The following is an 18,818-nucleotide window of genomic DNA, read 5'->3' as shown; positions in this document are numbered from 1 at the left end:
AATATTACCGGGGATCACTGACAGTGAGATCCGATTTATTTTGCGGGATTCCAGCTACCTTCCGCGACGACACATACCGAGGGGATACCTTTCGATAGCCTTTCCTTGTACACGCGATATATATTTCCGTCCGTGAATTCTTACGTTTTGTACATCGACGAAATTTCTCGAACCGCTCCAACGATAGACCGGAAATCGTTGGATAATTACGAAAATTGTTTGTCTTGAACAAGGGAGTATAATGAAAACAGAAATGTCGAACAGACACAATGGCGATGGCCAGCCCCGAAATGGAGAATGGGAAAAACGCTGTAATTACACGGTACGAATCGCGCGCGTTCGAGCCGTTTAAAAACTTACAGCTCGTCCATTCGTGGAACGGTATTCGCGGCAGGGCGCTGCGGAGAATGGCGCAAAAGCTTCACGGGGAAGGAGAGGGGGTGGGCGACTGTTAATTGAAAACTACCGAAAAGCACAATTGCACGAGAATTATTTCTATTCATTAGCCGGGTGGTCGGTCGGTCGGTCGGTCGGTCGAACCAGCCGCCGAAAAACTTTTCCTCGACCAGGCGATTTTTTTCCTCTTCTGTTCCCACCCTCTCCCGCCTCCTCGCACCCGCTCCTCCTCTGGCTGGTTCCTCTTCGCTCACCAAACCACCCCCTTCATAACTACCCCTGCTTCGGCCCACCAGCCGCACCCCTCCTATCCGCTGGTCGCGCGTGGCGTAATTATGTAACATAAATACAATCCCTCTCGCGACGTAATTTTTGCGGTATAAGCTCAAAAGCCTGGGTAGCCCCAACCCGGCTGGCCACACGGCGTACTCTCCTCTCCTCGGCTGAGAGAAGAGAGCTTTTTCAGGAACGCTTTCGCAAATCAATTTATGGCGTAACGCGGACGTTCTCATTGTCCACGGGGTAGTAGCCGACGGTCGCCTCGTGGCTAAACCTTTTGTAACACCGGCAGCCATTGTTGTGACAGAAAATTATATCGTAATGCTTATTTACGACGAAAATCCTGAGCCGGCCTTTGTTGCCGCTTGTCAACCGTTCAATGCAAATGTCCTACTAATGGGGAAATTTTTTTCGAATCGTAGAACGTACAGGTATATTATGTTATAGAGAGAATAGGGTGTACGATAAAAATACTCACGACAGTACGAATGATCAGGTTCGATGACCTATCCTCATCAAAATTTAAATAGATATATGTATGCCTGGGTATTCACCCTCGCCACGATACGGACGAGAGGTATCGATGAAATCGAAGAAGCTTGAAAGATGCTTCCGGGAATTCCGGCGGGAGTATTTTCGTCAGTCAATGAATTTACAGCCCCTCTTTAACGGAGTTCACCCTTAACCGCTTAACGTGAACTGCTTCACGGCACGTGAGAAAAAAAGCTAACTGGTTCGCCGTGGTCGCGGTGGTAGGGGGAGGGCGTGTAAGCGGTCTTGAGGGGTGAATTAGCGCGAAATAAGTGCGGAAGAGCTTCAACACCCTGGGGGTGGCCTAACGATAGAACGAGCCACACAAGTTCGCGGGCTTTCTGTACGTGCACGTAGACGGTAGCCTGGTGTGAGCCCCATAAGAACATCGTAAGGGTGTGAGGGCGGTCTGAGTCGAATGAGACGATACCTACTACCGTTAGGGTGGCTACGGCGCTCCGAGTGGGAGCGAGAGGGCGGAAAACGACGTAACGCGTATAAAGTAAATTGCCGCGAAATCTGCGCGAGCTTCCAGAACAGCGTGGATAAGCGAAACAAATAAAATAAGAGCGAAAGACGAGTCGGCGCTGAGATAACGGGGGAAGAGGTCAAAAAGGGTACCTTGAAGGTAATGTGATTTAAGAGTAGAAAGGTAATGCGTTTCGAATATGGCCAAGAAATCGAATCTCCTCCCTTTTTGATAAAGTACCTTTCCTCTAATTCTACGAGTCTGATCATGTCGTAAAATTCTACATGGATATTTTGACGATAAGCTTTCGTCAAGCTTGATAGATTCTTTTCTACGTGCTACGCTAAATTTCGTTCCTGTTTTTGGCGCGCTATCTGGCCTCTATCGACGATAATCATAATACACCGGGAAAAAGTAATAGGAACAATCGCGTTATGATACAGTCGTTTTTCGTAAAACGGTCTGACATTTTCCTCTATTCAGTCCCCAAGCCGAGCATGAAAAAGTACACATCGTGCGTTACCGTGGTGTACGGTGTAACGCTCACCATTGCCACCGTCTGCTCTCTCTTTTTCTCACGCCATCCCCTAGTTTCCTGGCGTATCGTCGCCACACGCAGACCATTACAATTTCAGTTACATTTTAATTAGCAGAGAATACTAATGTTTCGCGAGTGGCGGTCGCCAGCAAGTAGCCAATGAGCGGCCAAGTTGACTCCTGCAACTCGAGCCCGTTCCAGAACCCGACCACTCGACCGCGCGCGCCCTCCGCCGCGCTCCTGTTCCCACTATTACGGCTCGGCAACCCCGTGAAACCGACATGCATTTCACACCCCATATTCGCCACTTTATACGCGGAGCGGCTGGCCTGGCGCAAAAACGAACGGAAGAAAGAAAACACGCGCGCGGGGGTGAGAACAAAACGAAAGCAACGTGCTGTGTTCCTCATTTATGTTATTAGCTCCCACTTTGGCGCCGAGTGTTCTTCACAGTAAAAAGTAAAAAAAAAAAGAAAGAAAAAAAAGAAAAGCGAGCAAAAAGAAAGGAACGCAACACCGTTGGAAATAAACTACGCTGTTACGCGCGCGTTTTCCGCGTTTTCTGGCCTCTCGCTTTTCGCAATTAACGCGCTCGTTGGAATGCACACGGGAGAGCAGGGATTTCTGCAGATTGTTTCCGTAACTTCGATCGTGGAAATTTTGTTGTTGGTGCGAAAGATTAAGTGAATGATCTTGATATACACAGGGAGGTAGAGAAGTTAGATAATTGGAAATTGGGGGGCGGGGAGATAGAGCGAGGTTAGAGGAATATTCGAATAATATAATACTTCCTAAGTCATAAACTTCTCTTGCTCCTTAGCTGGACGAAATTCCGAAAGTTTCGTATCGACGGTCGTACAACAAATGCGATTATCGATGTCTCGCATCGTTCATCCCCTAAAACGACGGGGAGTAAAACGCGCGGTCGACCCCACGCGCTCGTTCAACCCTCTCTCTTCGTCTCTGTCGGGCTAACGTACTTTGTTTTGGAACTTGTCCAGAAATAATATCGCGCGGATTAAGCTCGATAGATATAAGATATTAATAAAAAAAAGACGAGTTTAGAAAGAAAAAAAAAAATTATTGTACTTCGCGTTCGAAAAGTATCGTTCAACTCACATTAACAAGCCATGTCACTCTGTCTCAGAAGCCTGGGAAGTATACACCACTGACCTGAAGCAAACAGAAATCATATTATGTTATAAATAATAAATAATAAGGAAAAAAAAATTAAACAGACGTGAACTAATTATCGAATTGTACCCTTTAATTTAAATATGTAGTTTAACAACAAAAATAGAAGCTTTATTGATCCTTTCGAGCGTGGTAGTATTATAACTTTGCAAACTACCACCTGATACGTAATTATGAACAAGACGACAGTAAGAAATCTCAGTTGTAATTCAGTCTTTCGATCGAAATAGAAGGTAGAGTAGTGATTAACGTTGTATGAAGACATAAGTAACACCACTCACAAGGCAACCCTTCTCACTGCTTAGACTTATATGAATACCTATGCATCACCGTGACGTATCGCTATTTTTTTATGAATCATTTAAAGACCATCAAGGGTGTACCGTTCTGAACCTTTCGGTGTCTATCATCTAAACTTGAATCCTATCAGGCAAAGACAATGTGGCTACGATTTAGGGTGCCTCGACTCGTCGAAAACCATTCTGACTGGTATCCTTCGACTGGACGCGAGCCCGCCAATGAGGCGGCGGTGCCGTTAATTAACGAACTCGAAAAGTAACGTACTGAAAGTACAACTCGACGAAGCATTGAGGGGTTCCGGGGGACTAGTCGAGGAGGAAGGGAATGAACGAGTCGAGCGCAGGACGGAAGCGCGCGCGTATAAAGGGTCGGTGTCTGGCCAGACGGGCAGAAATGAAGCAGCAAGGGTTTTGTTTGTCCGGCTGTCCACCCCTTTCCTTCCCCCAGTTCACCCCAGCGGGCTGAAGCCCTCGCTGTATGAACCTCGCGGTCCCCTTCAACCCCTTCTGTTCCACCTCTAACTCCATCCTCCGGCACCCCTTCGTCTCTCCTCGCCTCTCTGCTTTTCTACCTCCTATCCGGGCCTTCCCCTTAGCCCCCCCCTCCGATCTACCCATCCTATGTTACATCCTTCTTACACCCTGAACCTCCTCCCCTATTGCCGTGTTACAATGCACGTGTGTACACTGTTTGCCCACATTCTCTCGCATATATCTTGGCGAGCTGTAATATTGATTACTTCGAACGAATTTCAACAAGCCTCGTATTACTCGTATAGCGTGAGCCGAGACCGTCGCTACAACGTTCCTACGATTCTCTCTGTCGATCGACATATCGTTCCTCCCTTTTACAAACCCGTAGCAGCCCTTTTGCATCGAAATGAAATGCTCCTTCCTGTTCCGCGTTCTGTAAACCAGCGTTCTTTAGCCCGCTGGCCTATCTTTACTCTTCTAACAAGCGACGCAATGCAGACTTTTCACTTGCGCCTCGTTCAAATTAGCCCCTTCATACAGACTCTCTTCCTGCAATTTGGTTCCACCGGTTCTACCGGCGCTACTTTCCGGTTTCGTAACCAGTGTACCAAGGGTCAATGATTAAAACCACGACTACTGAATATATCTCTGTGCGAGAGCCGCTCTGGTTGGAACCTTTCGTTTTCCCTTCAATTTTCCACGAAGATTGAAATAAACTTTATCGTTTGTCCACAATGTACCGAGCAGGACGTTACGTACGTTCCGTGCGCAGTCAATTTTTCGAGTCCTTTCCAAGAGAAGCCGCGTGTTCCGGCTAATAATTGGCGAATGAAAAATGCAACAATACCGGAGAGAGAAAGCCAGTTGTAACTCACTGCTGTGGCAATATTCAGCTAAAAGACTCGTCATTCCGCCCCAGTAAACGGCCACACGACTGAAATTGCGTCACGACCATCCCGCCAACGTTTAATTTCATTCGCGATCTTTCCACCCTTGTCCGCTCCCTTTTCCACCCCCGGTTTCAACGTTGCTCTCCTCTCTCTGATTCGCATCACCGCCAACACCGTATGTCGCGAATCGAAGTACAAAGAAGCAATAGTAGAAATAAGATAATTGCTATTACAATTGCAATTTCACCCAGGACGATGAAGCCGCGGAAGAGCGAGGGAGAAAGAGATAGATCCGGAGACGAAAAGAGAGAAAGTCAGAGATGGGACGGCGATGGTGGTAACTGCCACAGAGAGTTCAACTACAAAGTACGTTAATGTCGTGCTCACACCCCCTTCCCATGCACCCTCAGCGTCGCGCCAATGCCGCAGAGAGTTTGTTGTCGAAGCTTCGGGGATTACACAAATGAGGTTGTTCAGCGAGAGAAATGTACATCCCGCTACAAAGCTGCTCGCGTTCAGCCACGTACGGAATTAAAAAAGAGGGAGGGTAGGGAACGAAAGGTGAAAAAGTTCTGCTCCGCTATCGCTCGTATCGCGGACAATATTTTCTTTGCTGAAAGCCCTGTGCCGCGTAGAATGGGATTTCCATCGACCCGCTTCCGTTTAAACCCTTCAAGAACGGAACCCGCTTTTATCGAGACCCTTCTTCCGTCAATATTGTCCTGTACATGTTTTTACACGCATCTTTCGAGGAAATCACCCTTTCAGCCTATGGATGATGTATCAGTGATTGTCTATTGAACGACCGATGGAATATTTTACATCTATAGAAATAACCATTTATTCTTCCGAATATAAAATATAAAATAATCTACACGTTGCGCCGACTTGACTTCGATTAATCGGCTCGAATACGTGTGTGCGTACGTATTCGATACGTTTCATAGAAACGAGAAGGCGAGGTACACGAAGAGAGAAACCAAAGAGGAGACAGTCAGCCCCTGTACTAAGCATACCGTAGGGGTTAGGGATAGTAATTGTATACGTACTAAGAGAATGGGGGCAAGGTAAACAAAACTATGTAAGATTGCCCCATTAATATACATATCTCTTGGTTCAGTTGGGCCGTGAGAGAGCCGACCGACCCTCTCGTCGTGCTTCCACCGTTGTGCCTGTTAACGTGGAGGGGGGTGGGGGAGGGGTGAGTAGTCTTGGCCTTAGACTCTGGGGTTAGGCTTGTTCGAGAGCAAGCAGGGTACACAATGGATATTGAGACCATAATTTACGGCTGATTGTTAGCTCCGCGATCTATGGATTCCTCCATCTTAGGTTACCTCCACCTTCTATTCGACCACTTTCCGACAACTCCCTCATCCTCGAATTGCGTCGAATTTGTATTAGATCCGTAATAAGTACCGAGAGAATATGCGTACGTCGAGCACTCTGAGTAGAATGCTACGACAACGAAGGAATCTCGTGGAAGATTTCCGTAAGCGTAATGCCTATTCCCTAACGAGCTGTGCTTCGTTTCTTGTATCCAAGGATCAGCGGTCAAATCGCTGGAAGCAAAGATTTTACGACGCTTGCACGACGTTGAGAAATCGTTCGTAAATCTCTAAACGGCTTCGAACGAAGTTTCAAACTATAATTTCCTAGATAAAATTTCAGGTGGAATAATGGAAACGATGGAGAAGTGGAAAGAGGAGGGATTAATTACGCGTGAAAACGAGGATAAGTTTGTTTACGAACGGTATCGTTAATTGGCCAAAACTCGAGTGGAACTGTACCGTACGAGGTCACCCACTCTCTGCTTATCCGACTGGCTTCGCAACAAGAACCCCGGTTATAAATTAATTACGAGGGTCAAATTCACAACTGGGTCCCATTCCACCAGACGATTTTGGAAGGGGGCGAATGTCTTACTAGTTCGCCGCTGGCTCAAGGGACCGAGTAAAGGAGGAGATGATGTTTGGCCTTCCTTACAAGGGACCAACTAACCATCCGACCGACCAACCTGCCACTTACCGAAGGATAATAACGTAGTAATCCTACCATGAGACACGGATGAAGTCCTTAATAACCCTATAAGCCCAAGATATATGTTGCATATCAATATACCAGAGACAACTGCTGTAGCTATATTATATTCCCGAGAAGCCTCCGACCAATTAACCTATCGTACAGTTGTATGGCTATAAAATCGATTATATGAAACACGAAATATATTAATTTGTACTTTATAGTTAATACGATATTTCCAATCTTACATATATTTAACATTTTTTAAAGATTACTTCTACAATTACATTAATTGTAACGTCAATTAAAATATGAAATTTCAACTTTTATCTTATAATTGACGATAATTAATACGCTTATGAATTGTAGTTGATACAACATTTTTTCGGTGTTACATATTTTAAATAATCTTTCAAGGAAGCTGTTTTAATTACATGATATTCGTTCGGGGCTATAAACAATCAAGCTATTAAACAGTTATAAAGTTACAAGATCGACTTAAATACGAAATTCCAATTTATAATTTGTAGTTGATACGACATTTTCAATGTTACATATTTTGAATGATCTTCCGGTTTATCGAGTGTAATAATAATAGCAAACGCTTGTTTGTCTTCATGACTTGTAATAAAATATTCCAGTTGAATATTAAATATGTATGTATCGTATTGCTTGGTACGCGCACTCATAAACGGGCGCATCGCAGAATTCCAATTTCGGATCGATCTTCGGTAATTTTCCAAAATTTTCAAAAACCCAACGCGAATTTCAATAAAGCCCTAGTAATTAATTTGTAATTATATCACGAATGCCGGCAAATTCGTGTTACGTTGCATAGCGCGATAGGAATGCAACCGAGCTCAACAAGCGCCAATACGAAGTGCGTGATTTAGAGAGACGCATAAACGATATTCCGATATGGTTTCAATGCGATACTTTCATACCAGCAATCGAATCGACGAGCGAATTGACAAGTAACATCGCTCTCGAGTCTCACAGCTGGCCACACTTTTCCCACAATATTCGCCAATTGATTTTATTAATTTCCCTGAATGATCACAAAAAAGAGAGAGGACATCATTCAAGAATTATTCATACATTAACAATATGAATTACAATAGAATATCGATGATCAGAATTAATAGAATTTATCGATTATCAAAGAATCTAGGGATCGTAACAAACATGGTAAAAAAGATTGAAAAAGGAAAGAATTGTGACATTTCTATTAATTTGTCATTTGTCCTTCTGTTTATAAAATAGTAAAAAATATACTACAAATATTACGATTAAAAATAGTAAAAAATTGTTAAATAAATTATTCGAACAATATGTGTGATTAATTTTGACAATCATAGTTTTAGTGTGTTTCTATCAATTTAGATAGATCATCCTCAAATCGTACAGAAAAATAGATGAACGCATTTGTGGCCAGATTTGCGTTTTCTCGCTGTATATTCGTAACTTATTCTCTACCATACAATGTTTTCTCCTGACTCGCTCGGATGCACAAAATACGAGACACATCCGTTTCAGTGGTTTCGTGCAAACAGTAGATTAAACAACGAATAAAATCAAAACAGCGAATAAACAGCGGTTGCGTGGTGCACTGATGCAACTTTAAATATAGAAACTTTCTAGTGGGAAAGATACGAGGCTATCGTGGTGGCAGGTATTGGACTTAACGACATCGACATTTTATCCACAGGACAGTCTTCACGCCCCCGTCTGGCGGGGCAAAAAACAACGATCAGACTGCGCAGCGGACGGTGTTATGAGCTGTTTTCCTAACCGATGGGAGACAGGTGGCGGCGAAAGTGGACTTTAACAAATGGTCACTGCTAGCTAGCATGAGACGTGCCTACTTGAGATGCGGCACCAGGATCTATGCCTCCCATTTCTCATCGGCGCACTGCGGGCAAACAATACCCTAAACCAGCTATGTAAGAACTGTCGAGCACGAGTGAAGGACTTCGGGGCAAGTTGATCAAAGTCAAGGTACTTCCGCAGACCCTTGCCAAAACGTTCACGCCAATAACGCGTACAAGATGCGACTCGAACTTGTTCGCAGTTAGTTCTAGTCTTTGGAAGACGTGGATTCATTGGGAAATTCTCTGTTTGGTTAAACTTTAATAAATGAAGCTAAAGAAACAGATTAAATTAGGTGCTGTTTCGCTTTTAGAAGAGGACAATTTCTTTTTCATGGTACACCCCGTTCGTATTACGGTACATAATTTAAATTTGCATTTGTACATGCTACTTGTAAGAACAAGTTACAAGTGGAATATAATGATCGTTCAAGACTGCAATAACATTTTAATTATTTCGGAGATTTAACTAACTTTGTGTATGTGTCCTAATGTTTATAAACGGAAGGCGGTACGTGCAGTACCATACATAAAAATTTGAATTTCATGTTTGCAAAAAATTAAATAGACTCTTTGCTGTTATTAAGATATATTAACTATTCATTATTGGAACAATGAGCTCAATCTTAAATGTATTACTTGACGTGTCAAATTTAAATAATTTAAAATACATTTGGCGACTATTGATGACGTTGGAATAATTATGAGCGCCGATGTACGTATGTGGGCATGTTTACTATACAACTTTCTTGAAGAAAGAACGAACAGATTGCGAGAAAGTATTTTACTAAACGATCGTCTACCGACGGTTTAGAGTTTACCGGGATATCGGGCGTAAACTGCCCTTAGGGACCTTGTTAGTTCAATTCGCCTGAACACCCTTTTCGTCGCGGAAAACTGCCACCCCTTGTTGACCACCCCAGACACCGTAAGTTTTCCGCGTATATTGTTACGTTGCTCTGAAAAGGGACGTTTATGGAAATATGCTTCCTGTTGTGGAATTCCTGGCCCCACCAGTAAATTCTCTTGCAACTTCGTTCAAGTAAAACTCAACGATAGCTACGTGATCAGTTTTCCAGTATACTAAACGTACGACGAGAGAAAGGAAAAGCTAGAACAAGCTGGAAAACACGCGAGAAGAGAAGGGCGAGCGTAGGGACGTGGATCCATGATGGCAGAAAAGGGAGGAGAGTGGCTGATCTTGTTCGACCAGCGGTCAGAGTATTGTCAAGGTATTGTCCTGCCTCGCTTCCAAAATAATCGTCAACCGGACCTAATGGGGTATGAAGTCCCGATATCAAAATAACTCATCCGTGTCCGGCGCGTGGTCAAACGCTTCGAGCCTTTCTCTTCACGCGTTCATCGCCGCAGAGGCCCCCGAAAAGTTAAAAATAGTGCCAGTAAAAAAAAACTCCTTTCACTGCTGTCTATTGTCCTGGATCCGCAGATAGAACGCGGAGATGGTTTCGCGTCCACAGCAAAAATCTTGAAGCACTGATGATAACGCGCGTCGCGTTAATTCGATTCCTTTGTTCAACGTAGAAAAACCATAACTTCCAGAGACAAAGATTAAAGGTTTTCCTTTTGTTAATGGCAACAGATGTTTAGTCCTTTTCACATTAATGTTCAACTGGATGATTAAACGTTTCAACATACGTTTCAACGACGTTACGAAACGAACGAATTATCGATTAAGCCACGTCCAAGAATGACGTTTAAATTTTTGATGCATTTGTATTTTAGTACACGGTCGTATATCGACAAAAGGAACGGTTATAACAACCTGAAACACGCTGTGTCACAATTTATGCAGACGGCACTGCATTGTCATTCGAGAAAATAGAAATTTACAAAATAGATTATTCCTAACATAGCGTGAATATTATTAAAATGCAGAGTCGAGAAGATCATTTGAATATCATTGGAAAATTTTGCGGTAGCAAAGTTTGCGACCGACGACGTTCCATTGATTTTTCGTGACGTTATCTATCTGTAATTCGCGTAATCAGCGTATTTTCGTATGAACGTTGGGAATCAAATTTGACGACAAAACAAGACCGATGAAAACAACCGGCAAAATACATAATCTGTTCGAATTGGGCAATTGTCGCGGACGTATTTCTAATACACGATCAACAGGTTCTCTGTCTTCTAAACAATTCCCTTGAAAGATCGTATTTGATATCAAACGGCTAAACGTATATCATCTTACAAATATATCGTCGTATCTACTTCTGTTTGTAAAATTGCACATTACCGCATATCTGTTATCTAAATATAATTTCATAAATGACTCAGAAATTTCTTTGACCTTTGACTGATGCTAAATTGAACAAACACTTATTGAAGTTTGTCTCTACACTATAATTATTGCGCTCGAAGTCTTTCTATTTTTACCTTCGAAGAATATACTATCTGTACTGCCTTTTAAATAATTCTATCTGCCAGTGATACCGATAACAACTTGAAATACTACAACAAACAGCCAGTCGTGAAGGCAACCGGTTTCGTACAGCAACACTTTAAACGAATATTCGACCGATATACTTCATCGTTACTTTAAATTATGCCAGGCAAACTAACCAACGAACAAAGCCATCCAATTAAAGTCAGACCGATCGAAACAAAGAAAGCCTTCTTAACAAGTTACCAACCGGCTGTCGTACACTTTTATTCACCCACAATCGAATCTTCTCATTGAAACGATTAGAAACGAATGGCAGACAATCGGATCGATCGGCGAGCACCGACGAAACCGAGCTTACGTAACGGTTATCGGAAAGCGAAATTACCCTAAATAGTAACAGCCACGCTGGGTGGCAATGCCGTATTGGACGAACCGAAGGATAGCAGGAGCCGTTTGGTGTAAAAGGCGGCGGCAAAGGGGTCGGGGAAGGTGGGAGAAGGGTGCAGGCTGGTTTTCACCCTTGCAAGTCGAAAGTAGGAACCGCGACTATGGGTGAAGCTAAGTCTGTCCGTGTAATGGGGCATCGGCACGCGATTTCCAAGCCTCTGCGCCCCGTCCGCGATTCTAACTTTCAACTTCGCCCAGAACCTAGCGCCCACCCACTAAATCCGGCCCCCTCGTCTCACCGGTGTGCCTCATCCCCGCGGTACAGGGTGTTGCGCTGTGACTTATCGGCTCTAATTATTCGCCAGCAAGAAAGCGGGTAGAGAACCCAACGATCAGACCTGCCACCCTCGTAAAGTAGCTTTTCTCCGACGCATCGTTGCACCACCACCACCACCACCAACGCGACGTACAGTCGTTGTTTAGCCGTTTCGTCAGTCGATCGCGAACCCTACAGTTTCATTCGTGTGTCGTGAGGTGGTGAGTTTGGAGATAGACCCATATACTACACGTAATCTACGCGGTTTAAGATCGTTTTTAAATATTTCAGCTTCAAATAGCCGGATTTAGATTCTACGTAATTTGACAAATAATAGTCGAGTCTGAATTTAAAACTTCAGAAATATATCGACCGAGATCCGAGTCAAAAACTTGAAATGTAACTGTTAAATTTAAATTCAAGAATTCTTAATTGAGATTTTAAAGTTCAAATCGAACGTACTCTGCTTCTCTGGTTTAGGTTGAGCCGACAGGTCGATCCTAGACAAAAGGCGAGAGTCTTGCCTGGAGTCGAGCGATGTCGACTGGAATTAGGCTGCTTGGATATCGCGTAACTACCGACCATCTTTGACCGGTGGCTACCCTCTCTCTAAACAACGGTTTTCAACGGTCCTCGCTTTGGTGTGATAATTTTTCAATTTGGCCTCATGCGTTATTGACGTCAGTAGACGTGCACCGACATTAGCAGCTCTTTTGACGAGGAGTCTGAGTGGTCGTCGCACAAAACAATGCTAACCCCGTGGTATCATTCAGCCCCACCAACACCCCCTGCTCCGCCAGCCTCCTACAGCCCGACCCCCTGTTTTAACCCTACGGGAATAAGGAGAGTCGCAATGTAAGCAACACACAACACGTTGTGTGCACCCATGTTTTTTACATTAGCCAGACGATACTTGCCCCAGAGTATGAGAGAGCTTGCCAGTGTGGAATGTCTATGGTACGCGCGTCTGTGTGTGTTTGCAAAACTTCTATGTGCTGGTTACAAGTTCCCTAGCTCTTAGTAACCTTCTGCATTTCCCTGATCCCCTGCGACCCTATTGCGTCGAGGAGGCCACTGCCACGGAAGCTGTTTTCAGCTTTTCGCTAACCCTCATTAAGATTTTTCCGAACCTCGATGACGAATCAAAAGTTCAGCGTGTATATCCTTCCTGTGTATATCCGTCGAAACGGATACAGTTTGTAGAAAAAAAATATGTAATAAAAAAATATCGAGCTGTAACTTCCTAAAATCGCATGGTAAGACGTCTCGCTGAAACTTGAACTGAAAGTCCAAGTCGCGTATACAAGATATCGCATAAACAAGACCGCTATCTAGACGCCACGCGGCCGACATCGTGTGCATCGTGTACACTTGGCTGGCGCGTCGATGCCTCGTTGCCTCGGTATACGTTGCAGCGTGTTTAATATATAACGACGATTGTATATACATGGAACGGACGGAGAGTAGCGATAGAGACGGAGATGAATGGGGTAAAGTGGAGGAGGTCGACGTTGATACGGCGAAGGAGGAACACAGGGGGGCAAAAGCGGTAGTAGTAGACACAAGTAGAGGAAGAGAGAGAGGCAGAGTGGACGCGCAAGATAGAAATACAGGGATGAAGGGGTAACACGAAGATACGGGGTAATGGTGGTGGTGACGACGAGGGTAGAACAACCAGTCGTTTGTCGTCCGACAGATAAACAACGTCGTTATTGTAAATGCATTGGATCAACATGCTGCGGGGCTTCATTGGCGGCTTTTCTTCGCGATACGACCTACGAGAGGTTCTGGTTGTTTACGAGATCGATAGTCCGATCAGCAGGATCGATTTTATCGTATCGCGTCCGCCTCCCCAGGCGGAGAGAAACAATCGTTGTAACGCGCGCGTTGTACCGGGCCCGGTTCCTTTCTCTCTTTTTAGATTTCCGCGTATCCAAAGACCTCTCGTACCTCTGCCTCTCGTTTACGTTCCGTCCTTCTCTTTGTCTCTTTCTCGTCTGTCCGCCCGTTCGTCTCGCTCGTCGGATGGATTCGAGAGAACGTATAGAGAATAACAAGGCGGATCACGTGACGCAGGTACAGATGCGTCGAAATTACACACCGGACACCGTCGTTTCGCGTACAAAATATTTGTTCCAGTATAATATATACTGATTCGCAGTCGCGCGTACGACGCAGTGTTTTTCCATTACACCCACGAGGCAAATGCTCCGCACGATCCGTAAATCATGCCCCCCGGAACAGATCAAAAATACGATCGTTAACGACGTTTCCGCGGATCCCTTCGATCGCGATTATTGCACTTCTCACAACGACATAAAGTTGAGAACCGAATCCATACGTTCGACTGAATATGTTTCACCGTCCTGTGAATTTCGAAATAGAGTGGACTATGTAACGAATGTATTATAGAAAATACATCGAAGCGTCTTTTCGTCCCTCCAAGGTTAAACGAAATATTAAGGTCTACTTTCTCTAAAAAAGGAAAAAAGATGTAAGAAACTGTCTCTAAGGGAAAAAGGTATCGTAGAAAAAAAGTGGAAGCGGTATGCTTCGATTTCTCGGTCACATTAGACGATGCTATGACGGACTGTACGGTGACCATGAGAGCCCAATGCCCGCTGTTTGTTCCTCGTTTTATCTCGAACGTAAACACCGCATGGAATATATAGGAGGTGGCGCAAGCAAGAAAGGGAGACAGACAAATAGGCGGAGTGTTGTACCTGGTCACACGGAGAAGAAGGACGGACAACGACCACCGCCTGCCTGGCCACGCAAAGACCTGGACTGGAGGAAAAAGGAAAAATGAAAATAGAAGGACGAACGGACGGACACTGGATAAACAAGGGGCAATAGAGATAAACAGAGAATATTGCGAGGAATATGCGCAAACACGAAACTCTCATTCTTCCTCACCCTCTGCACACTTTTCCTACTCCCTTCTACTCTTTCTCACCTCTATTCGTTCCATCTCTTTCTTTCTCTCTCTCTCCCTTCATCCCAACCCTTCGATGTCCCCCTTTTCGCTTTCGTTTGTTCGAACGCACGTGTTCTCTTCTCCTGACCTTCGTCGCTCGTTTGGCATCCGCTTTTACAAGCGCACTTCTCTTCTCCTTCGTTCGCGCTTACCCGATCCGACCGGGGCGGCTTAATTTATGCCTCGAGATGTTTCGTTAAGGATTTTTATTCCAATTCCCTCCGCGCGATGCATTCGTGTCGAGAATCAACTACTTAACGACGAGCTCTGTCATCGTCTCTACTATTCGCCCGCTTTTTTCCCTCCGCGAACGCTTTCGTCCTCACACGCGCGATTTATAGCTCGTCGTGTCGAGGTTCATTAAAATTAAACACCGTCGCGCTTGTTTTCCTTATTTTCGTACAGTCGCGAAGAAGACTGGAAACGGAAAGAACGCAAAATCGGGTCAACGTTAACGGCATTCTCGATGTCTCGAAAAAGAAGGGTCGTACCGTTTTCGACGCGATCTTTCATTCCGATGATTGATGCGCGCCAAGGCTTTTCTTCAATTAGCAGACGCTCTCCTTTTCCCCGTTCACCCTCCCTCCCTACTTCTCTGATTCGATTACAGGGCCGTTCATTATGCCGATGAATTTAAAAATATACAAACATCATTATTCATCGCGGCGAGAAAATAAATTTCCTTCGAACTGATGAAAAACAAGCCACGGACTGATCTTTATCCCGTAATCTCGTTCCTGTACTATTCAAAAAAGAAAAAGACTATCCTCACCTTCCTTTACCTCGAGCATTACCAACATTATCGACGTGATATACGAGACGTCGTGGAATACCGGTGTGAAAAATCGAACAGTCGCGTTTCAATCGTGCCATTTCTCGGTCGGTTACGAGGTTCGATATGAAGGTGTCCGAAAAATTCGTAGTGTCCACCACTCAGGTCCACGGAGTGGCGATATAGGGGCGAGACACGGAAGGGAATGAATGCAGACGGGACAGGTAAGGTATTTGACGGTCTATGGGACCGGGGGCACGTCGAGGGCAGACTATATAATTTCCCTTGAGGGAGATCGGGATGGGCGATACGAGGTCGGAAGGGGTAGCGAAAAGAGGGGGCCAGGGGTGTGAGGGAGATCAGCGTGTTTTCCAGGTGGAGAGGTGTGCTGTGCTCATCCGCGAGCCCATCAACGCAACCATCCTCCGACAATCGATTATTATCTTTCCAATTTGCATAGCAACCGAGCTCTTGTTCAAATCTGCACCCCCTGTTTCGACCCCTTCGGCAACCCCTTGCAAATCCTACTTCGCTGCTGCGACTCCTCGTTCGGTATCGTTTCTGTAACGTGCTCTACCTTTTTTTTTCCTCTCCTCTTTTTCTCTCCTCTTCAATCGAGCCGAGCGTGTTCGCGTTCGATCGTCTTTCGCAGGGATAGCTTTTCGACGTTCCCGTGAACCAATCTGTTTGGGGATTTTCTAGGAGAATGACACGTTCCAGTGACGTTCTACGGATCGATTGAATATCAAGGGACGAGAAAGATACGAATTTAGAATTTTTTTCCTAAAGAATGTGAGAAGAACAATAAGGTTGGTGAGATCGCGCGGTAGGAAAGTAGCTGACAACTTTGGCTTTCCGGGATCTTTTCTTTTAGCGCCCTTGAAGAATGGACGCGTCACGCTGGTGGGTGGCTTGAAGAAAGGGAGGGTGAAACCCCTCCTTTATAAAATCTTTGACGCGTCGCACGGCGAACTACCGGCGTGGCAGTCATTAATAACTTTTAGGTGGCAGATTTTGCGCGTATTAATCCACCATATTATACCGCGAGTCTGCAGCCGTCCTCTGCCATCAGTCCCCTTCTTGCTTTTGCCTGCTTGGGTTCCGTCCACACTCTCTCCCCCTTATAACCAAGAGGGCGACCGGATAGCTGAGTCGACGTCTCCTTAATGAAAAATCTGAATCCCGAGTCCGCCTTTTCTTTCACCCACTATTCTCCACGGATTCTCGATCCTCTGCTAATGGTAATGACCGTCGCGGAATCGTGAAACTCACTGGTAAAAAGTGTTAAATCTCAAGCGTTTTCTTTCTTCTCCTCTTGCACTGTAACCTGGCTTCGTTCCTTGTCCCAACAGCGATATTCGCTGGAAATACGACGGATAAATCTAAGAAATTTCCGGACGATATAGCTTCCTGGTATCTAGACTTGAATTTAGTTTATCGTCTTGGCAAAACCTGGCCATGCACACCGGTATTTATATCCATCGTTTAGGCAAACAACTTGGACTTTTCTCATTCCTCCATTCGCAAGAACAGCCACCAAAGGCTCGCGTAACATGCTCGCGTGGCAAATTAACAAACGTCGGGGGAATGAGACGACTCTCGGTTCCACCTTCTACGATATTACCTTGCTTTGACCCCCGTCAACCCCCTTCGGCGTTTCATATACAGAGACGTATACACACACTCTTTCTCCCATCATAGCGAGAAGGTATATTGTCGAGCGGCAGCGAAGGTAGACCGAGCAAATTTCGTGTACAATTAGAAGGCTTTTGTAGAAGCTAAACTGCTAATAGCCGCTGAAGAAGGAAGCGCCGTCTCTTACTTCTCCGCCGCTACGTTTCAGCCACCCCTCGTCTCGTCTCTTCACCACCGTGCGCACCTCATTTCGCGTGACAGTCGTCCTTCTGCTCGTATCTACCTCTTGTCGTCTTCTCCTTCCCTCTTTCTCGCACCCACTAAGGTCCTCCGTCTTACACGTCGGTCCCTTCGTTTTCCAACCCTTTCTAGAGCTCGCGTTAAAGTCAGAACCTCGCCCTTCCTCGCGGAACCTAGCCGCCAATTCACTCCTCCTGAAAGTCCTTGCGAGGCACGCCGCACCGTGCTGACTTCTCTCGAGAGAGTCAGCCTCTCGCCAGATCGAGGTAAGAGAATTCGCTGTTCCGCTATGGCTCGTGCCAGGAGACTTATCGTGGATTATAAACTAGGATTGTTTTCATTAAACCTGGCGTTCAGTGCGTTCAACCAACCCCTTGTTCGCACCCTTTTCGGCGGGCGAGCGAGTGTGTGCCTTATTGAGTGTCGTAAGAATCTCGTCTGGCGGTGTTCGCATTTGTACGTACATCCCTTAATCGCTAAGGGCGAGCTACTGTCTTTGCTATATTGAATTTTTTACGATTTCGTAATTTTCGATACGATTTAAAGACAAGGGTTGATTTAAAGCCTGCGATATTTAGTCTTCTTGGTACTTTTATTATCAGCAAATCCAGTAAAAATTCGAAGTAAAAACGAACGATAAGAATCGTTTCACGACTGTTCTACGAATAGACAACCGTTTCTCATTTTTCTGCCTACGTATCAGCGTTGCAAGAATGCCGGTAGATAAAGTAGCCGCGAAGCGGAACGAAGAACGAGATAGAGGCTAAGAACTAAGCAGAAGAAGGCGTGACGATAACTGGGCTAATGTGCAATAATGAACACGGTTGCTTATCAAATGGCCCTGACGGTTCTCTTCCTGCTGCTTCTTTAACTCACGCCAGTTTCTTTCATGAACCGCGAAACTTGCTCGTAACAACGTCTAACGATCGTTACTCTCGGCCCATTATTTAATATTTTACCTCGCTGAGTCTTTCGTTTCGCATCGTTTCCTCGTCCTTTGATATCGTTAATTAAAATTCTACCTTCGTTAGCCAATCGGAGACGTCACGGCACAGAAAGATGGAATCTTACAAGGCAAACAGACCGATCTTCTGCTCGACGTGCAACACACTCCAACCTCAAACGAA

The 18,818-nt window shown here is 45.0% G+C and overlaps 1 protein-coding gene across 15 annotated transcripts in view; it reads right to left on the bottom strand.

The window, feature by feature from the left end:
- Window positions 1–18,818, bottom strand: part of LOC126922525 (forkhead box protein P1-like) — a 216,907-nt gene that overhangs the window by 156,228 nt on the left and 41,861 nt on the right. For 2 of the 15 annotated variants that reach the window (XM_050735179.1, XM_050735178.1), the window contains exon 2: window positions 3,333–3,386. The exons of the other annotated variants lie outside the window; for them this stretch is intronic. The gene's annotated coding sequence lies outside the window, so the exon portion shown is untranslated. The remainder of the gene's footprint in view (window positions 1–3,332; window positions 3,387–18,818) is intronic. 15 annotated transcript variants of the gene reach the window in all.

Source organism: Bombus affinis, chromosome 12 (assembly GCF_024516045.1).
Source record: "Bombus affinis isolate iyBomAffi1 chromosome 12, iyBomAffi1.2, whole genome shotgun sequence".
NCBI lineage: Eukaryota > Metazoa > Arthropoda > Insecta > Hymenoptera > Apidae > Bombus > Bombus affinis.
The sequence above is the reverse complement of the archived record's forward strand: the minus strand, read 5'-3'. Positions and strand labels throughout refer to the sequence as shown.